The sequence below is a fragment of the Halichoerus grypus genome, chromosome 14 (assembly GCF_964656455.1).
Source record: "Halichoerus grypus chromosome 14, mHalGry1.hap1.1, whole genome shotgun sequence".
Classification (NCBI taxonomy): Eukaryota; Metazoa; Chordata; class Mammalia; order Carnivora; family Phocidae; genus Halichoerus; species Halichoerus grypus.
In genome coordinates this window covers 55,572,141-55,594,680 of record NC_135725.1, presented here as the reverse complement: position 1 = coordinate 55,594,680, position 22,540 = coordinate 55,572,141, and the positions used below count along the sequence as shown (strand labels likewise).

The 22,540-nt window shown below is 35.6% G+C and overlaps 1 long non-coding RNA gene across 3 annotated transcripts in view; it reads left to right on the top strand.

Moving 5' to 3' along the window:
- The window catches only part of LOC144380151 (uncharacterized), a 691,469-nt gene that overhangs the window by 183,586 nt on the left and 485,343 nt on the right, over positions 1–22,540 (top strand). The window lies entirely within an intron of this gene.

The window sequence follows — 22,540 nt, the reverse complement described above, 5'->3', positions numbered from 1 at the left end:
AAAGGAATGAGATCTTGCCATTTGCAACGTCGTGGATGGAACTGGAGGGTATTATGCTGAGCGAAATAAGTCAAACAGAGAAAGACATGTATCATATGACCTCACTGATATGAGGAATTCTTAATCTCAGGAAACAAACTGAGGGTTGCTGGAGTGGGGGGTGGGGTGGGAGGGATGGGGTGACTGGGTGATGGACACTGGGGAGGGTATGTGTTCTGGTAAGCGCTGTGAATTGTGCAAGACTGTTGAATCTCAGATCTGTACCTCTGAAACAAATAATGCAACATATATTAAGAAAGAAAAAAAGAAGAAGAATGTAGCAGGAGGGGAAGAATGAAGGGGGGGAAATCGGAGGGGGAGAAGAACCAAGAGAGACGATGGACTCTGAAAAACAAACTGAGGGTTCTAGAGGGGAGGGGGATGGGAGGATGGGTTAGCCTGGTGATGGGTATTGAGGAGGGCATGTTCTGCATGGAGCACTGGGTGTTATGCACAAACAATGAATCATGGAATACTATATCTAAAACTAATGATGTAATGTATGGGGATTAACATAACAATAAAAAAATTAAAAAAAAATATTTTTCACTCAAATCACTTGAAATTTAGAATATTGTCTAAATTTGAAGAATTTCTCTAAATATTGTCTAAATATGAAGCTGTGACATGAAGAAATGAAGCCTCTAAAATTTCACATATGCTACTTAAAATCTACATAAATGTCTCCTTGTTAGAATAAATACGGGAAGAGATAAATACAAAAGAATGGATTGTGAAGATGATGGGATTTTAATAATAAAATCTTTTAAATTTTTTCATTTTTCTATATAGTAGTGTTTGTACAATAGTATAGTAGTCTTTGTAAAAATAAGGTTCTTAGGTTACTATAATTATATAAATGAAAAAAAAATAGGTCACTCATTTCATTTTGGTGACTGAGGAAGCTGTATTATTTATCGAGGAGTTGTTCCCTGAAGTGACATGCAGGAGGATAGAGGGGTGTAGGGTATTTCTGACCAGGAGGATAGTTTTTTCCTTAAGCCAAACATTCATGCATGTCCAAATACAGAAGTCGTTAAGCATGTGATGAAAAGTGAGTGAGAGCATTTCCTTTAAGAAATTATCTTTCGGAGGCAGTTGGTTTATGTCTATATAACTTAATCTGGGATGGCAGAATCCTGAGGAGTAACCGACAAGGTAAAGAAAGCTCCAGAACTCTGGGCAATATTCAAATCCCAACAGCCATCTAGAGAAAAGGATGATTGGAAATTGGGACACCCATGATGTCTTAGAGGGTTGGAAAAGAACTGAAGTCAGCCACATATCTGAGCACCATGAATAGACCAGCTACAGGATCAGTGCACCCTGCCTTAAAAAGCCAGCTGCAATGAAACACTTGAATGGAGAAACATCTGGAAGTTGAGGGTATCAGAGCAGCTTCCTGCTGGTCTGGAAGTAAGTTTTGGGGCACCGTTTCTTGGGCAGAGATGGGAGTGGATTGAGATACACTTTCAATGAGGAGGGAGTACAGAAGACCCAAGTCACTGAGTGGAGAAAGGCTAAGGTTATCGTTTTCCTTCCAGAGGAGATCAACTATGCCTGAAGAAACAGAACCTACAAATAACTGAGGTACTCCTTGGTGGAGCCTCACGTCCACCACAGTTTTCGTGAAGTAACTTTGCCATGCATTCACTATCCACCTGAGTGATGGTTGCTGCCTTTTATGTTGGTTTATTTTCTTTCTCACCTTTACTCATCTGTGATGATCTGGAAAGTGGAAAGTAGAATGAAAAATCATCTAACCTTAAGAAAAGGAAAATGCAGCCCGGAAAGTTATTGCCCAAAGTGAGATTAGAATTTCTTAACTTTTAAAAGACTGGACTGGAGCAAACATGGGTATCAACAGAAAGTCTCTTCGATAAGAGCCAGTATGATAAAACCTGAAATTGTGTAACATGGGAATAAATTATAGGTAGCTAGGTAGATAGGGTATATATTTTATTCCGGTTTTGGATTATATCAAGATCCTGAGGCTATTTTCTCAGAGGGAAAAAAAAAAATGTCTTACCTGACGAGTCTCTATTACATGGGGAATGTGATAGAAGAGGTGAATGGCAAAAGAAAGGCATTGATTTGGGGAGTGTGTGAAGCTATGGGTGCCAGGGGCATTTGCTGGAAGCAGAAAAGATTGAGTAGTTAACTGTCAGAGGCAAAAATAACTGCCAGCCTGGAGCTGAAAGGTGCTGGGAGGGGGCTAGAATGGAGCACACAGAAGGGCTCCATAGGCAAACGCTGCTCTCATGGAGAAGCCCTTCTATTTCTGACGCAGTCTGAAGGAGTGGTCTGGCCCACGGGGCTCTCTGCTTTCAGTTCCTAGCAGTGATGGCCAGGAATAAAGAAGATTAGAACAAAAGAAGAAAACCCTGCCAATGCCAAGCTTTCACCAAAGCCGAGGTCGGCATGTGCAAGTTTCTAGCATGATGCCTAATAATTTGCAAATATTCAATACCTGTGTGTGTTAAAACATAAAAATGTTTTAAAAGATTTTATTTGAGGGAAAGAGAGAGAGCATGAGCAGGGGGAGCGGCAGTGGGAGAGGAAGAAGCAGACTCCCCACTGAGCAGGGAGCCCAATGAGGGGCTCATTCCCAGGACCCCGAGATCATGACCTGAGCCAAAGGCAGACGCTTGACCGACAGCCACCCAGGTGCCCCAAAACATAAAATTTAATTTGTCCTCCATTTTTTTTCTTCTCAGCTAACCGGTCTACAAGATGACTGCCACGCTGTAGCTGCTGGAGGTAGCCTGATCAAAAAACACCATCATTGTGGAGATGATTGATTGATTCTTCTTTGTATCTCCTGTAATACCCACATCTTTGCTCTAGCCAACCATTAAAGAGAGCAATGGTTGTATTATAGGTATTAAACAGAATGTATTATATGCAGGTTCAAATGGTAAAGAGCAAGTAGATGAGTTAGAGGGAGGATATAATACATAAGGAAAGAGGTTCTTGGTGTCCTGGGGGGCCTTTTCCTCCCAGCTGCTTACTTGAGTGGTCTGCATACACGTCTTCAGCTCCCAAATGAGGCCTATGTGGAAAAGGACGACATCGAGCAAAGGGCATAGGTGGAAACTCCCTCCCCCTGCAGCACATCATCTGCTACTCTCAGCTCAGAGGTTTAAAGAGAGCAAGAAGATTTACTTCAGATGGCTGGCGCCCCCGTCACCATCCCCAGATCCATTTCTGAGAGGGGTGTGCAGCAGAGAGAAGAGGAGGTGGCGGTCGTTCTGAAGCAAGGTAAGGGCTGGAGGATTATGAGGACAGCTTTGAACTGGGCTCAGCAAACTCCCTGCTTCCAATAGACATGCTACCATGTCGTGAGGGGCCAAGTAAAAATCTCAGCTTGTTCTCTGGTTTCCTAGGATACTGGAGTTTTCATGTGCATTACTAAGGATAGTGGAGTTTAACCTAAGAAAGAAACATTTTCGGGAACTTAATCAAGGTTATCTTGAAGCAGAGTTTCGCTATTTCCTATTCTTCACTAGTACCGTGAGTGCAAAAGGGGCATGCTAATAAGTGGAAGATTATATATATATATCTATATATATATTTAATAAGTGAGCTGGAGAGAGAAGGATACTAGATGCTTGACAAAGGGAGTCAGAAGGCCTGTGGATCACATGAGGGTCAGGGGATAAGAAAATATGGCTAGGATTTGAAACGGGACCCTGGGTAGGTCAATTCTTCAGATAAATTGGGGTGTTGGAAAGGATGCGGGGATAAACATAGGGTGACGTGTCACTCAGGAATTAAAGGTAAAGCCCCCTTTGCTTCCCAAACACTCTTTCAGCTGGGCCACTTCCTACACATATAATGGCTATGGGGCTTGGGGCAGGTCACTCTGGTTGTTGCTTAGGTCAAATACTGAAACATAGTCTACCAAAAAAAAGTGTAGCATGAAGATCAAACTTAAAGGGTAAAATAAAATAGAAAAACTTGATACATAGTATATATGAACTCACCACTTTTGCAGTCATTGTACTAGAAGCTGAGGATTATCTGCAATTTAACCTAAAACTTTCTTTTAGGTGTGTATCAGCTGAGACTTTTCTGCATTTGTTCTCTGGGTCCTGGCTTGAGACAGTAGTTTCTACTCTCACTATTCCAGGGGCCCCAGGACATAAGTAAATAATAAGGGAAGATATATTAATTTAACAAGGGATTAGAATAGTGATGTTCATCATCACTCTGTCAGGAAAGGAACAGAATAGCAGAAACCACTAAGATAACTAGTGATCAGACAGAGGAGAAAGAAGGTTCGGAGAACAAAGCAGAGAGAAAGGAAAGGGTGGGAGGTAGCTCTAGGAGAGAGGAGTACAGACACCTTGGGGAGAGAGGTAGGGTTCTAAGGGCAGAGCTGAGCTGGAACAGACTGAAACAGAGGACGATGGTCAGGCCCTCACCACCTCCTGACAGAAGTGTCTTGGGTCTAGTGTGCTGAGCTGAGACAGGCTGGTCTCTGCTAATATCTTCATAGGAGAAAAGAAAGAGAGCATTCCGTCCAAATGGCATTCCTCTGGGTGAGGAAATCAAAGTAAAAGATGTGTTTTTCTCTCTCCTCAGATAATACATGACATAGGAAATTAAATGGTAGTGAATGAATAATGCTAAAGGCTAGAAAAATTTGTAGAGAAGCGGAGAGAAGCTCAAGAGCTGAGCCAGCAGTGAAGGAGGTGCCCACCATTGCTGGATAATTTGTAAGTCCCTCCTAAGTGGGAAATCGAAGCCGATATAGAAATCTGCGTTCAGCCCAGCCTGTGGCTCCCAGGCTTATCCCAGCTCAGAGATTTTCCTGCAAAAGTGTTGAGGCACTGGCTTCCATAGAGATTTTCATATCCAGGAAAAAAAAAAATGAAATTAGGGGCTTTAGAAATTTATAGCTGCTCAAGGCAATTATTTCTGAGAATATTTGGGTCTAAATATTAAGATCTCAGAATTAAAGCAGTCTCTGAGGATTTCTAAGAGATTGATCACTTAGATGTTTGCCTGTTTTATACATGCTTTCCATGTTTATATCCTTAGAGCAATTGAGGCTTAGAGACCAGAATGTAGCTGGAACCCAAGGGTGTGGAAAAGGCAGCGTTAGGTTACAGACTTGCAAAGGCTTGAAGGATCCTTTATCTTATGGTGTCTGCATTTGCCCTCAAATATGAGAGAGCCCTTGCTATCAAAAGAAGCAGAAGGGGCTTAGATTTGATATTTCCAAGTAGTATCTTTGGTGGCCTGGAGCCAGGAAAAAAGATGTGTCTTGCCTTCCTTGGGAACAAGGCCATAATGTCCCCAAATGGGAAGAGGACAACCAAGCTGCCTCGGGGTGGGAAGGTCACAGAGTATCCTGGGGCCTAGTTAGGCTCAGGATTTGGGCTTGTAACAGGCTATCTCTAAGACAGTTGGAATAAGGGGAAATTTACCCATCTCTAACAACAAAAATCCTGTTACTCCCTTCTGCAGTGTTAGAGTTCTGCTATTAACCAATTTGCTCTCAAGTTGATTTTCTTAGTAACATGTTTTATCTTTGCAGATTTTGGAAGCAGGCCTGAGAATGGGAATCTGATTATTCAGCAAAAAAATCCTAATATATAAAGAGGCTTTCTTACCTTAGACTCACTGAGGTGTATATCCTGACATTGTAAGGGTTCAGAAGACCAGAACACAAGCCCAGTGTTCAGGTCAAGAAAACAAGAGCCTTGGAATCAGACACACTTGAATAAAAATTGAAATTCTTTTACTTATTTGTTAGATGTCATATGATTTTCTTGCTTTCCCAAACCTCAGCATTCTCATTTGCAAAATGGGGATGATAATAGATACAAGTATTTATAAAATGTATTACATATGTACCTCAAACACTTGGTATAATTTACTGCATACAGTACATTTTTCAAAACTGTAGTTATTATTTTGTTATTAGTCCTAATATGCTCTTCTGAGTATTATTTCCATAAATAGTTATTATATGTCATAATTCTTTGATAATGTAAAATGAGACTGTAGGTGGCAAACAAGAATGGCAGGATATCTGGGAACAATGTCAGATGAAACCTCACTGAAGAATCTGTTAATGATGGACTTGAGGAGATAGACTAAAGCCTGAAGGCTCTTTGCATGACTGCAGAAACCTGTTGGTTTGGAGAATAGATGCAGGAACAGAGGAACTTACAAGTAGTCAAATTTTAGTGCCCTATAAAGGAATTCAACAGAATTTGTGATGTGGATGAGTAGCAGATGATGAGCTCTGTGTCAGTAAGTGTTCACATACATGCTGAATGGCCTCACGAGGATATTCCTGAACTGAGTAGATGTTAGATATTGATTTTTAAGGGGCGCCTGGGTGGCTTAGTTGGTTAAATGTCTGACTTTTGATTTCAGTTCAGGTCATGATTTCAGGGTCCTCAGATTGAGCTCCACACTGGGAGGGGAGCCTGCTTAAAATTATCTCTCTCCCTCTCCTCGGCCCCTCCTCCTGCTCTGTCTCTAAAAAAAAAAATTTTTAAAAACCCACAATTTTTAAGCCTTTTGCTTTATAAATGACATCTGGGACAAACTTACAAATAATATACCATCTAGAAATAATCGTTAACATTTTACTTCAGATATGTTATATATTTTACAAATTATAAATAAAATCAGCCTGCACATATTTTATGACCCACTTTTAATTCACTGATTATAACGCAGACAATGTGAAGGGAATTTAACATTCCTCATATGAATCACTTTAATGCTTATATATTATAGAGATGCATTTAATCATGAAATGACTATTTAGTGCCTTCTGTGTACAGCCACCCTAACAGAACAACACCATCGTGGTCCCTGTTCTCGGAGAGCTAGATTCTGCTGTGCAAGACTGACTATGCAGTGAGTTGAGCCATTGTCTCTGTTACTAAGGAAATAAAAATTAAAACCAAAATGAGATATCAGGTTCATACTCAAGTGGCTATAATCCAAAGACAATATCAAATATGTAAGGAAATATTTTTAATTACCTCCTTTATCACTAGTGGCTCCTTTCCTACTTAGGTGTAAGCTGACTTCCCATCTTCCCTTTCTCCTACTCTTTCTGTCATAACCTAATCTCAGACAAACAACTGGCACGTTACCCTTTCTTTAGTAACTTCTAAATATCTTGAGCAAAGAGTTGATCATGTCTATATATGCATATATATTAAATGTTGCATATATGTATATATATGAATTAGATAACGGAAGTATATATGTATATATAGTTCTATATACATGAAACATTATATATATGTGTATGTGTGTATATATATATACACACACACAACTCACTTGTTGTGTGGGTGTCTGTGTATATGTGGTTGAAGACATGAATGAAAAGAGATTTTTCTTAGATTTTACTTTCCACTCTAAGAGCTTAGCTGTTTTATTCGCAGAAAATACTTTTTTTTTTAATGTTGAATGAAAACTTTACAATTTATTATAAGTGGTCAAATAAAAGACAATAATATTCTGATGTGGTCATATGTAAGTTTTACCTATCTTTACACTTTTTAAAATATTTTGTAAAGCCGGCTAAAAAAAATTGGTTAACAAAATCTATTTTAAAGCCAGAGACCCACTGTCAGTACTTCATATGAACTCCAGAGTGAGCACAATGCTGTCCCACTGCACAAGGACTCCTTTAAATTTGTCATCCACCTATAAGTCACACAAAACCAGTTTTAAAAAATCTTGATCTGATATATGCTTATAAAGAAGAGATGACGGTCCTGAGCAGTCACAGCAATAACTTAATTTACTTAAGAGAGGGAGATAAATGACAGGTAGAGAAATTTTCTGTCAAGCCGTGGAGACCTTGAGATGAAAGTGAAACTCGTTTTGTTTTTTTTTTTTGTAACCAAAGGTCAGATCCTCAGTACTTTTAAGAAGCCCTCCTGGATGGCCTCTTTTCATTTCTAGGTGTCAAAATGAAATTGAATGAATCTAGAATTGTCATTCAGTTTTAATGAAATCAGAATCTCAGATAGATGAGGCAAAACGATCAAGAAATGTGAAACTGAAAGAGTTAGGCTCAAATTATGGATTATTTAAAATGACAAGTCAAATATCTTTGTCTTTACTTTGATGACCAATTTTCAACATTCGAAAATTTCTGCGATCTTTGATCTTTGAAGGTATTATAGATTTGGTTGAGCTATTGCAAAATTGTTGCAGTGTATTTATTCATTCCAAGCTTGTTATTGGCTATTATGTGTCCTTGCGTACTTTTTGGTCTTAATATTTTAGTGGAATGCAGTAATGATTCAAATCTCAAAAACAATTATGCACTGTGATCAAGGTTATGAAGGCAAAATACAGGACATTGTGGACAACAAAGTGGAAATAGATGTGTTATTGATTTCAGGGAAATTATTTTTAAGAAAATGGACCTCAACAAAAATGGGTAATATAGCTGGGACACAGACAAGAGGGAAAGAGGAAAAGAGAATGTGTTAGGGCCCAGCCTGGTACACACTTGTAGGCCATGAAAAGGATTTTATTTTTTATCTAAATTTACTTTTTATCTAATAAAAGCATGCAGTTTTAATCAGTGCTTTGACTTTTTGACCATGTTTTAATAAAATCTTTATGCATAAAAATTGAAGACAAATAGGGTAATGGTTTCCTTTGAAGCTCAGGAATTTTACAAAGGAAATGACACTTCAAGCACAATGAAAAATCTCTATGTTATTCACCCCTAATTTTACAAAAAGGTTTTGGTTGTAGAATATGTCCAACTCTGCCTATTGTATTTAAACCTCTAGAATTATTCTTCTAGGAATAGTAAGAGAAAGGTAAAACTAGAGATGCAAAATCATCACAGAAAATAAACATTAAAGGGAGTAAGAGAGCAGAGCAGGAGAGCTCCAAGGGTGATAGTCCTGGGATAGTAATTATCCAGATAAAATAGACTTACCTTTTTTTTTTTTAGTTATTGGTATTTTATTACAGTGTTACTAGAAAGGGAGAAAAAAAAGACTTTATAAACCTATGTTTCTCAACAGAAATAGTAGGTGACCCTCTAAGTCCCACAGCCCCCACGCAAGTGGGCCACCCAATGTAACTTTCAGGCTTTAAGCACTCAAGGGACATTTAAAAATAGTCACAGGGCGCCTGGGTAGCTCAGTTGGTTAAGCATCTGACTCTTGATTTTGGCTCAGGTCATGATCTCAGGGTGGTGAGGTTGGGCTCTGCGCTGAGCATGGAGCCTGCTTAAGATTCTCTCTCTCCCTCTCTTTCTGCTCCTCCCCTACCCGTGCATGAGCTTTCTCTCTAAAAGAAAATAAAATAATAAAAATAAAAATAATTGGTCACATACTTGACCATAAAGGAAATCTCAACAAAACCAAAGGATTGGAATCATCAGAATACAAAATTGAGAACTAAAAAGATATCCAAAATGTGTTATGCAAGTATTTAAAAAAATAAACGTTTCTAAGTGATTCATAAGTCAAAGGAAATATCATAATGGGGAATTTAAATATTTTGAATGGAATAACAAAAACACTATCAATAAATTGTGGGATGTAGCTAAAGCAATATAAGTAGGGAAACTTTTGGCTTTAAGTGTGTATAAAAAAGTTTAATAGATCAGTGAGCTGAATTTTAATTTAAGGAGCAATAGAGCAAATCCAAAAAAAAAAAAAAACTGTAAAATACGTTCTTGAAAGCCTTTATCTATGTCCATATGATACTGTAATTCATGTTATTTGTTTCTTTTGAATTTCCATATCATATATTGCAATCAGAGAGAGTTTGTTTATCCACTTCTGATTAAACACCATCACTAAAACGCTGAAAGTTTGTTATTAGGAAATGTCGTGATAGCAGACAAAATTGAAATACCTTAGGCCTTTAAGAAAATTGCTCACATTTAACCATATCTGTGCTTTGTCACTGTATTTCCCTTCTATTACATACATAATATTAGTGGCCATAAAAAGAATAGTATCTTTACCAAACTTGGGGAACCTCTCATCTATCTTCCACCTTTTGTTCTTATTTTATTTTTTCCCATAAATGTTCTGTTCTACCACTAGATTCATTGCCAGTTACAGGGATACATTTCCACAGCCCAGCCACAGTTTTTCAAACAGTCCTGGTAAAGTTTCAGACGCATGCTTGCAAGATTATAAAAATGGCACTGGATATGTAGTTCCAGTTTTAAGAATATATATTAAGAAGTCAGAAAATAATCATTACCTCTCAGTACTGCACCTTAATACCTATAATAACTTTTTGTGTTGGCCAACTGCCATGTGCCATGCTGTGGCTTGTATGATTTTAATTATTCTTTTTGATATAATAGTTCTATTTTATCCACAAGGAAATGGAGGTCAGGGAATTTATTTTACTTGTCAAACCAGTTATGAAGCCTAGGTTCTAACCTAGATTTGCCTGCTTTCCTTGTGCTGTTCATCATACCTTTAACTTTCAATTTGGATTACATAATTCCTTTGGGTTCCACTTTATTTTCCATCAAGTTTATGTCTTTAATTCCATGCCTTTTCTTATTCTACTGTTCATTTTCATCATTGACTGTTCTCTGTTTTTGTATATAGGCATGGGGAGGTTTCCTATATTCAACCAGCTGCCCTGGGCCTGATTTTCACTGTATGTTATGAAACCGTTGCTTCAATTCCTTGAACATCTCTAAGTAGACATGGTCATAGAGCTATTTGTGCCATTAAATAAATGTATCCCCAAAATGTGTTTCATAGAACACTACTCCAATGAAGTGTTCCTTAAAAATGAGATGTCAAATTCAAGTAAGTTTAAAAAATTCTTCTTATATATCTTTTTATACCTTTCTTAATGTCAGTTTACTTCCAGTAAATGCTAGCATATTATATGATTGTTATAGACATCATACAGTATAATAGTCCATCTTAAATCTTTGATCATAGAAAAATGTTGCTTATTTGAAAAAAAAGAAATGTTTCCTAGATTTCTCTCTCTGATCTCCTTACTGGCACTCACTTGCAGTATGCTTAGAGTTTATTGAGCTCACCGTTACTACATGGGTTGGAGAAGTTCAGAAATAGTTATCTGAAAGACATATACAAATGTGTCTATTTTTATGTTTATGATTATACTTATTTCCAATAATTACCATGACTTGTAAAGGTTCTAGATAACTTGGGAAATTAAACATTTAACATTCATTAGATTTCTATGCATTAACATCCTATTCACTTAGTTCATACCAGAATTTTAGATGTCACATATGATCTCCAAGTTGCTTTCCCTTTTTTTTCCATGCCGAAAAGAAAAAGGCACAGGGACGCCTGGGTGACTCCATTGGTTAAGTGTCCAAGTTTTGATTTCGACTCAGGTCATAATCTCAGAGTCCTGGGATTGAGCCCCAGATTGGGCTTCCCACTCAGCCCAGCCAGGATCTACTTGTCTCCCTCTCACTCTGCCCCTCTTCCTGCTCATGCTCTCTCTCTCCTCTTTCTCTCTCTCTCTCTCAAATAAATCCTTTAAAAGAGTAAAGGCATAATAATATTTAGCTTTTTATAAGATATCCTAAATGTGTGTGTTTTCCAAAGGGGTAGAAACTTGAGTGTTATTTTTGAAATATGTGTGATATACCCAGGTTGCTGAATAGGAAACATGAAAAATTACAAAATGAGCAAGAGGCAGTTATATCTCTTAAACATATTTGATTTCTGTAGATCACTGACACAAGAGTAAATCTGTCCTGGGAACATTATCAGAATAATTATTACCTTTTTATTTTTCCTTTGGCAATAGGAAAAAATGACTCAAAAATCAATAAACAACTAGACCAACAATCTAGGTGTTGATTAATTCAGAAATTGTTTACCTCATTGCATAATTCTGCTATGCAAACAGTTATTGCCTAAATATATGCAAATTTCAAATCCAAGATTCCACCAAGAGAATTATTGATTTCCATAAAAGAAGAATATGTGCAGCAGAGCATGACCAAATAGATGTACTTCTGAGCAACTCATAGGTCATGACCCTTCTCTATGGGGAACTGTGCAAAGCATTCATGTAAATTCTATTGAATTTGTGACCAGTCACCCATAAAAGATAATTATATATGTCTGAATGTGAAGTGACATGATCATCCTATTAAACATGGCTTTAGAATAAACCGTAACTATAGTGGGGTTTACTATACAGCAAGATGCATAAAAATACACAGGAGGGCTTCTTCACAGTGTTTGAGAGAGAAATATAAATAATTGAATCTAGCATAAGAATTAAATTTACCCAGTCTACAGAAAGGCTCAAGACAAGATGTGCTTAGTAATGTTGTTTAAGTACTTAATCTTTGGAAATAATGGTCAAAGAGAAATACACTTATTCTAAGAGATAGGAAAAAAAGTTCTCTTGGTGGGTTGAAGTGGTTCTATAGCTGCTTTCAGCCAAATATGTTTAATCGAAGAGAAATGTTCACAAAGTCCTATAGTAGAGAAACACTGGAGATAGGGAGAGAGTCTAAGATGCTAACAGACACTGCAGTGTCTCTTACTATTGTTACAATGAAATTTGTGTAATCTTTTCTTGATTTGTGCTGACTGTTCTATTGTTAATTATATACCATCCATAGGTAAGAACAAAATGGTCAGTGATTGACTTGAGCTGGGGGAGCCCATCTCCACATATTTGGATTCAATAAGTCTTCATAATTCATACATATATTCACGTATCCATATGCATTCATATATGTATGTAATTTCCTAATATGATATTGGTAGACAGTCTGATATAGTATATACTGAGTAATTATTTCAAATAATAGTAAAGTTGTCTGACAGAAATGTATGTTTTTAAGTCTCTGTTGCTTGACCACTCTTTATGAAAAAGACTAAAACTGATCCTACATTATCTTTTAAAATTAGTCAATACCCTGTATAATTTTTTTTACTACATAAGTAGCAGTTCTTTTTATTGATCACTAATTTCATCATCCATGCAGTATTTTTACCTCCTCCTTTTCATATATTCATTACAAATTTTTTTTGCTACTTGCACAAAGATAGCATCGGGTGCTGAGAATTTCCCTTAATCAACTCTCCTAATTGGAGAAACGAAAATGTTCGCAAATATTTATTTTACAGTAAGATAAGTGACATGAAGAAGTAATACCCATAGTGCTATTGGAACAAAATCAATCCACGTCTGAAGAAGACAGGGTAAAGTTTTCTAGAAAGAAAACCTTAAGTGGTATCTTGTAGAACAGACAGAGGATAGGTTTATGGGGAGAGAAAACTAGCAAAAGGGTCCCAGGCAGCAGAGATAGCTTGGGGAAGAAAGGAAGACTCAGAGTGGCATGTTTGAGGACTTTAAGTACAGCCCTTGGACCAAAGATGGAAGGTGATGACTGTAAGCTCCATGGGCACGATGAAAATCGCAGGTTGAAATCTGTGAAGTAGAAATATAGAAAGCGTATTGTTTGGCTTCATTTCACCCAAATGGTTTTCAAAATTTCCACTGTCACTGAAATTCTTAGTCACAGCTAATACACAGGATCAGTCTGCAAGCCTTAACCGGGTCTGTGTGCTGACATGTGATTCCTTTGCAGCACTTTCTACCCAAACCACATTTTCACGATCAAATGAATATACACAGAGCAGCGATGCACAAATAAGGCCCATTGGCTCATTCCACTCTATAGTGCTCACTGATTTTTCTGAGATTTTTTTTTCTTAGGGCTGAGATTCAGGAGACTGTATCTCTAATTACAGCCAATCACCTGGCTGGAGACCTTGAGCCAAAGTGTCTCCTTTTGGGCATTATATAAATATGAACAGGTAGTTATCAAAGTTGTTTGTGTTGCAGTCCTATGTTAAAATAAAATAACACATTGGAATCTAATATGTAAAACTGATAAAGCCTAACATTCTGGTCAAAGCACCTCTGGAGGGTGATAAGCTTTGGATGTCAGCTTTGTATTGAATGTCCACTGGGTACTCTGAGTCACTTTCTCGGGACACATAAAGCTCAGATATACACAGATGGAAAACCCTTCCAGCCAACTGCTTCCCAGAACATTTCTTCACTTCCAAATATGAAAGCTCCAGTTAATACATCATTCTATATTCTCCATGCCTACAATTTCTTCTCTATCGACTGTGGTCTATAGCACGTGTCATCTCCAGAAAGGACCTCAGGTACCACTATTTTCACCTCTGTTTTGCAATGATTTTAATATGTATACTTTTCCACATAAGAGGCCCCACATTGTCGAAGGGAGGGGTCAACACTAAGGATTCCTGGTGGAGAAGCAGTCATTCCTGTAATATTTCTCTGGCTTTTTTTTTTTTCTCTCTCTCTTTCTGTAAAGCTCTCCTGTTATCCCCCTGACTCTTTAATGTCTGATATCAATCAAGCCCATCTCAAATGGCCCATCCCATGGATAAGTTTCCTTAGTTTCTTCCACTTGAAACATCATCCCCAAATTTGTTAATTATCAAAATCTTTATCCAAGTGAATGACGATGTCTTATCGTCCACATCTTTAACCACATTGGATATTGTAAGAATATTTAACATTGATTAATCTTAAGTGTGGAATATTATTTCAGTGCTCTTTTAATTTGCTTTCACATATGACTACAAAAAATGAACAAATTGTCTTATATTTATTGACCATTTAGGCTTTCTCTTTTGTAATTTACTATTCATGTTCTCGGGCTGATTTGTCAATACCTTGTATACCTTTTTTATTTTATTTATTTATTTTTTCTAAAGATTTTATTTATTTATTTGACAGAGAGAGAGGGAGGGAGCAAGCACAAGCAGGGGGGATGGCAGGCAGGGGAGAAGCAGACTCCGCTCTGAGCAGGGAGCCCAATGTGGGGCTCGATCCCAGGACCCTGGGATCGTGACCTGAGCCGAAGGCAGCTGCTTAACCGACTGAGCCACCCAGGCGCCCCTCGTGTATCTTTTTTAAATAAATATTTTGGATATTTGATCTTTGTTATCATTTGCATGGTGGCATTATTTTTTGTTCGCATTCATGTCTATATTATGTTTTAAGAAGGCAAATTAGTAATTTAATATGATTAGGTTCTGTTTTTGTAATGTCTTTTAAAAGTTATATTTCCTTTTCCTATTTTGGTGTGGAATGGTCTATTTACCATCTGTTTATTGATATAGATTCTTTTATATATCGAATTATTATATACTATCATGTCTATTTATGTATTTTTGTTATATTCTTTTGTCTGTTTATCTAAGTGCAGTATTGAACAGTGTTCATTCCCAAATTTTTATTATAAATCTTGATGTCTGATAAGGAATTATCTTCATCCCTTTTGGATTTCATGAAAAACCCTGACAGAATTTTAAGTGAAATTGCATTGATTTTAACTAGATTAATTTTTAAAAGAATTATCATTTAGATACTGTATCTTCCCATCTATGAACATGTAACTTCTACTTATGCACAGGCCTTCTTTATGTTTTTGTTTTGTCTTGTTTTTTTAATAATGTTTTACAATTTTTTTCCAGGAAGTTCACAGACATTTTTTAAAAAATTTATTTCTAGATACCTTAGAGTTATTATTGTTATTGGAAAAGGGACCTTTATTTTTTCCTAGTATAACTTAAAATACTTATACTAATTTATATAATCATATATTTGATCTGTTTTTATATTTTGATGTTAATAGAATTTCCAGTGTTGAAAGTAATATATTTTATTTTACATTATTGTTTATTTTGATTTAAAAAATACAATAATTTCTCAGACGTTTCCTTCACACTATCAGTAAACCTTAGAGGCACCTGCCATAATTACTATGCTAACTTTTAACAGTATATATTAGCTGTCCTATAGTTGAAATTCAAATAAAAGTATAACTATTTTGTGTTTTTTTTTTCTTTTTCCTACTTTTGTTCAACAGGATATTTTGATGTTCATCCATGTTGTAATAAACATCAGGAGACTTTTTTTTAAAATTCCAGTATAATTAACATACAGTGTTATATCAGTTTCAAGTGTACAATATAGTGATTCACCAATTCTTTATATTATTCAGTGCTATATATTATTCACCAATTCTATATGTTATTCAGATAATATATCATTATTATCATCATGATAAATGTACTCCTAATTTCCTCCACCTATTTCATCCATCCCCCTACTCATCTCCTGTCTGGTAACCACCAGTTTGTTCTCTATATTTAAGAGTCTGTTCTGGCTTGTGTTTTTTTTTTTATTTTGTTTTTGTTTTTGTTTTTTTGCTTGTCTCTTTTTCTCTTTCTTCGTTTGTATTGTTTATTAATTTCCATCTATGAATGAAATCATTTGGTATTTGTCTTTCTCTGATTGACTTTATTTCACTTAGCATTATATCCTCTAGATCCATCCATATTGTTCCAAATGTCAAGATTTCATTCTTCTTTATGGTTGAGTAATATTCCATTGATTATATATACCACTTCTTCCTTTTCCATTTATCAGTCATTCATCTTGGGCTGCTTCCATAATTTGGCTATTGTGAATAATGCTGCAGTAAACATAGGTGTGCATATATCTTTTCATTTTCTTTGGGTAAATATCCAGTAGTGGAATTACTGGATTGTATGGTAATTCTGTTTTTAATTTTTTGAAGAACTTCCACACTCTTTTCCATTGTGGCTACACCAGTCTGCATTCCCACCAACAGTACACGAGGGTTCCTTTTTTTCAACATCCTTTCCAACATTTATTGTTTCTTAATTGTAGCCATTCTGACAGGTGTGAAGTGATGTCTCATTGTGGTTTTGATTTGCATTTCCCTAATGATGAGTGAGGTTGAGCATCTTTTCATGTCAGGAGACTGTTCTTTTATGTGTTGCTGTGTAATAGAATGCCACTATAAATATATTATAAATTGTCTATCCTTTCCTTGGTACATTTGAGTTTTTCCAATTTTTATCTGTTCTGACTAAACTTCCTGTAAATACTTATGTAAATATCTTTTGATAGATTTTTGCACTAATTTTTCATTGGAGTGATATCTGAGTCATAGGGGATATATATATATTTAGTTTTAGTAGATATTGCTAAGAATTTTTTTAAAAAATTGATCAACAAATAATCTCATCAATAGTGTATGAGGGTTCTAGTAGCATTACTTTCTCATCAATACATCCTATAGTTAGTTTCTTAAATTTAGCCGTTTTGATGGGTGTGTTCTGTAATCTCACTGTAATTTTGATCTTCTTTTCACTGCTGATAATGATGTTGAATATCTTCTCATATGCTTATTGATTATCTAGATACACTCATTTGTAATGTGGTTTTATAAGCTTTGCCCCACTTTTTAATTGTATTTTTTTTGCCTCTTTTCTTGATTTCTAATGTTCTTCATATATTCTGGATACAAGTCATTTTCAGATGTATTTATCCAGACTATCTTCTTTTCATTAGCTTTAAAGATGATTTCTTTAGATGACCAGAAGTACTTTAATGAATGTGAATGTACTATATGAATGATTTTCCTGTTTGATTAGTGTTTTATGTTTATTAATATTTAAAAAATATTTTGCTACTCCAAGGTCCAGCATGAAGATGTTCTCCTCAATGTTGTTTTTTCCCCCCTAGAATGTTGTTTTAGTTTTAATATTTATTGATTAATCTGATAAAATCTACAATCAAACTCAAGTTAATTTTTCTGTATGGTGTAAGATAGGATGTGACTTTACTGACTTTTATCTGTCTGGATATCTAATTGCTTTAGCACTATTCATAGGGGGGAAAAACTTATCATAATACATTTTGAGGTACCTTTGTCATAAAAGCCTGTAAATATGTAGGGCTATTCTGGGCTTTAAATTCTGTTTCATTAACCTAAATGAGTATGGATGGTATAGTATCAAATATTTTCATTACTATAGTGTTGTAGTTATCTTGTGGGTCATTTGCATATTTTTTCTTGTTTCATGTGTTAGAAGCTTGAATCATGGTATTTAAACTTTCTTTCTGTCTGATATGTGCATTTTAAAATATAAAATTTAACCCTCAGAACTGTTTTACCTCCATTCCACAAATTTTGTGGAATATCATAATTTTATTATTTTCATCTCAAAATATTTTCTAATATCTGTTGGAATTTTACTTTGTCCTATGAATTATTTAGCAGTTAGTTGCTTAATTAACAAATACTTGAGTGTTTTCTAATTACCTATCATTATTGAATGTTAATTTATTTCTACAATGGTTAGAGAATTTATACTTTATTATTCCTTAACTGGAATTTTTTGGAAAATTGCTTTGTGCCTTAGAATATATTTTATTTTGCTAAGTGTGTTGTGACCATATGAAAAGAATGTATATTTTACAGTTATTATACAGAATGTATATTTTATATATCAAGTAAATCAGTTTGCTTAACAGTGTTTTTAAAATACTCTTAAGTTTTTATTTCTTATCTCTACCAAAAGAAGCTTGTTAAATCTCTCTTACGATTTTTATTTTGTCTTTATTTATTTATGTTAATTTTTACTTTACATAATTTAAAACTGTACTATCTGTCCCCAAATTTACAGCCATATCATTCTATTGACTTTTATGATTGTAAAATGTTCTGCTTTATCATTCATAATACTTCTTGGCTTAAAGCCTCCTTTATCTGACATTAACAGAGACACTCTGATTTATTTTGGGTATACATTTTTCCATCATTGTACTTTCTTTTATCAATTTGTTTTGTATTTAAAATGTGTTTTTGAGGACTGTTCATATTTTGGCCATCCATGTCTTATCTCCTTTTTGTTTGTTTGTTTAAAGATTTTATTTATTTATTTGAGAGGAGAGAGAGATAGTAAGAGAGAACACAAGTGGGGAGGAGGGGTAGAGCAAGAGGGAGAAACAGACTTAGCACTGAGCTGGGAGCTGGACGCTGGGCTCCATTCCAGGACCCTGGGATCATGACCCAAGCGAAGGCGTAGCTTAACCAACTAAGCCACCCAGGCACCCCAGGATCTCCTTAGTTCAGTGTTCACATAGTTACATTATCTTCCCTTGGATTATTTGTCACATGGTTTTTTAAAAATTTATTTTAGGGACGCCTGGGTCACTCAGTTAAATGTCTGCCTTCAGCTCAGGTCATGATCCTGGGGTCCTGGGATGGAGCTGCACATGGGATTTCCTGCTCAATGGGGAGCCTGCTTCTCCCTCTCCCTCTGCCTGTCGCTCCACCTGCTTGTGATCTCTCTCTCTGTCAAATAAATAAATAAATAAAATCTTAAAAAAAAAAATAAAAATTTATTTTACTTTCAACCTATCTTTTTAACGTTTTTCTTATAAGCAGGATGTTAGGTTTTTCTTCTCTCTCTCTTTCTCTTTATCCTATCTCTGTCTTTTAGTTGGTTGTTTTAGTCCATTCATATTTAATGTTATTATTGATATAATTGGGTTTAAATCTACCATCTTGCTATTTTCTATTTGTCACATCTGTCCTTCGTTCTTGATTCCTTCTTTCCTATATTCTTTTATATTAATCAAGTTTTTTAGGATTCTATTTGAACACCTCTATTAGCATTTTGGTAATATCTTCATCATTCTTTAGTGGTTTCTCATATTATTTCAAAATTTGTTAAATTATTGTTGACATCTTAAGCTACTACTTTTATCTCATCCCAAACAATATAAGAAGTTTGTAACAATTTATATTCATTTATCCATTTTAAAAAATCCCAAATGTTATATATTTTACTTCTGAAAATGTTAGAAACTTTTCAAGATATTGCCATTATGGTTGCTTTATGCATTCTACTGTCTTTTGTATTTATTCACTTATCTGCACTTTCTTAAAGTGCAGATTTTAATCCTTTCTTCTTGGACTATGGATTCTAATCCAGTGTTGGTGTTCCTCAACCTAATGAACTGTATTCAATGTTCTTGTAGATCAATTTGCTGGTAGCAAGTTTTCTTGGCTTTGTTTTCTTGAGAATATCTTTGTTCATTTCATGTTTAAAGGAAATATTTCCATAGGGTTTGTGTAATATGTTGGCAAGTTATTTCCCTTAATTTTAGTATTATCAATGTGTTATATTGTTGTATATATACTACCTAAATTTTTTTTTGAAAATTGTATCCCCAGTTTTCAATATATGTATATAAATTTTAAATTCAATTAGATTTGATTGACAGTGATATGAAGAAAGATAGAGGTGAAAGACTGAAGGAAAGATATACTTTATATATAAAATATATATTAAAGATGTGAAACATTTCTTAAATTTATATGAGTATCAGTTAGCAATCTTTGTTGAAAAAAATTTTCTTTGTGGCAATTAGGATTATATCATAAGCAAGCTATAGAATAAGCAGGCAATTGAAATCACTTTGGAAATTCACTCTACAATTATCCTAAAGAAATTTCAGCCAGCCCCTGTTCATTTCTTTTTAAAACATATAATTTAATAATTTTGTAAATTATAGCATGTCACCATAAAAATTATTGAAATGCATTATCTGAATATTATGAGTGAACAAAATTTGAAGTAGGATAACAATTAAGGAGCAGAACTAAATTCCTTTTCTTACACATTAACAGGTTGTAATGATTCATTTTCATCTTTACTGACTATATTTATATTCTCTGGTTAAAATATTCTTTTTAACTATGGAAAGGTGTCAGATATTGCTACAGAAATTTATGGCAAAGAAAGAAGGTTTAACTAAATGTCATTTTAATCAAGGAAACTGTTGACGTTTAATGAAATTGAACCATTATACTCACCCATACAGAAATAATTTGTTTGGAGGGGGGTAATATAAAGTGTATGTGGTATTTCTAAAATATTTTTTGGTAGACTCTAGGTAGTAACATTATTTATTAAATGTATTTTGAATCATTCTTTAGAATTGCATTTTTGCAATTTTACTTTTTTGTCTGGAGTTGGAAAAAATGTGGATAAGAATCAACATTAAGAAAAATCACCATTGCAGGGCACCTGGGTGGCTCAGATAGTTAAGCATCTGCCTTCGGCTCAGGCAGGTCAGGATCCCAGGGTCCTGGGATCAAGCCCCGCATGGGGCTCCCTGCTCTGTGGGGAGCCTGCTTCTCCCTCTACTGCTACCCCTGCTTGTGCTCTCTCTCTCCCTCTGTCAAATAAATAAATAAAATATCTAGAAAGAAAGAAAGAAAGAAAGAAAGAAAGAAAGAAAGAAAGAAAGAAAGAAAAAGAAAAAGAAAGAAAGAAAGAAAAGAAAGAAAGAAAGAAAGGAAGGAAAGAAAGAAAGAAAGAAAGAAAGAAAGAAAGAAAGAAAGAAAGAAAGAAAGAAAGAAAGAAAGAAAGAAAGAAAAATCACCATTGGATGATTGGTGGTGATGATCTGGGTGACTCAGTCAATTAAACGTCTGCCTTCAGATCAGGTCATGATCCCAGGGTCCTGGGATCGAGTCCTGTATCGGACTCCTTGCTCAGCCGGGAGCCTGCTTCTCCCTCTGCCTCTGCCTCTCCCCCTTGCTCTTTCTCTCTCTCTCTCACTCAAATAAATAAATAAAATCTTAAAAAAAAGAAAAAGAAAGATCACCATTAACTGAAAGTCATTGAAAGAAGGCATAAATGTAAAGACAGGATTTCAAAGCAGAAGGTTCAGTTCTAGCTCTTCCCTTATCTGTAAATGCTGGTTCCTACCATTTTGTTGTTGTTGTTTGCTTTTTTTTTTACCAGTTATCGTACTTCAAGGGATTTTTTTTTATTATGTTATGTTAATCACCATATATTACATCATTAGTTTTTGATGTAGTGTTCCATGATTCATTGTTTGCGTATAACACCCAGTGCTCCATGCAGTACGTGCCCTCCTTAATACCCATCACCGGGCTAACCCATCCCCCCACCCCCCTCCCCTCTAAAACCCTCAGTTTGTTTCTCAGAGTCCATAGTCTCCCATGGTTCGTCTCCCCCTCTGAATTCCCCCCCTTCATTTTTCCCTTCCTACTATCTTCTTCTTTTTTTTTTTTTTTTTAAACATATAATGTATTATTTGTTTCAGAGGTACAGGTCTGTGATTCATCAGTCTTACACAATTCACAGCGCTCACCATAGCTCATACCCTCCCCAATGTCCATCACCCAGCCACCCCATCCCTCACCCCCCACCACTCCAGCAACCCTCAGTTTGTTTCCTGAGATTAAGAATTCCTCATGTCAGTGAGATCATATGATACATGTCTTTCTCTGATTGACTTATTTCTCTCAGCATAATACCCTCCAGTTCCATCCACGTTGTTGCAAATGGCAAGATTTCATTCCTTTTGATGGCTGCATAATATTCCATTGTGTATATATACCACATCTTCTTTATCCATTCCTTCAAGGGATTTTTTTTTTAAGGAACATCTGTTTGGGTAATCCCCCTCCCACCTACATTTCTCATTGGAATTTTCTTAATTCTCAGGATAAAATTCTATCTCCTTTATGATCCCCTCTACCAAATTGTTCATTTCTCATTCTTATACCATGCTGCTGTGACATCACTGCTTCCTT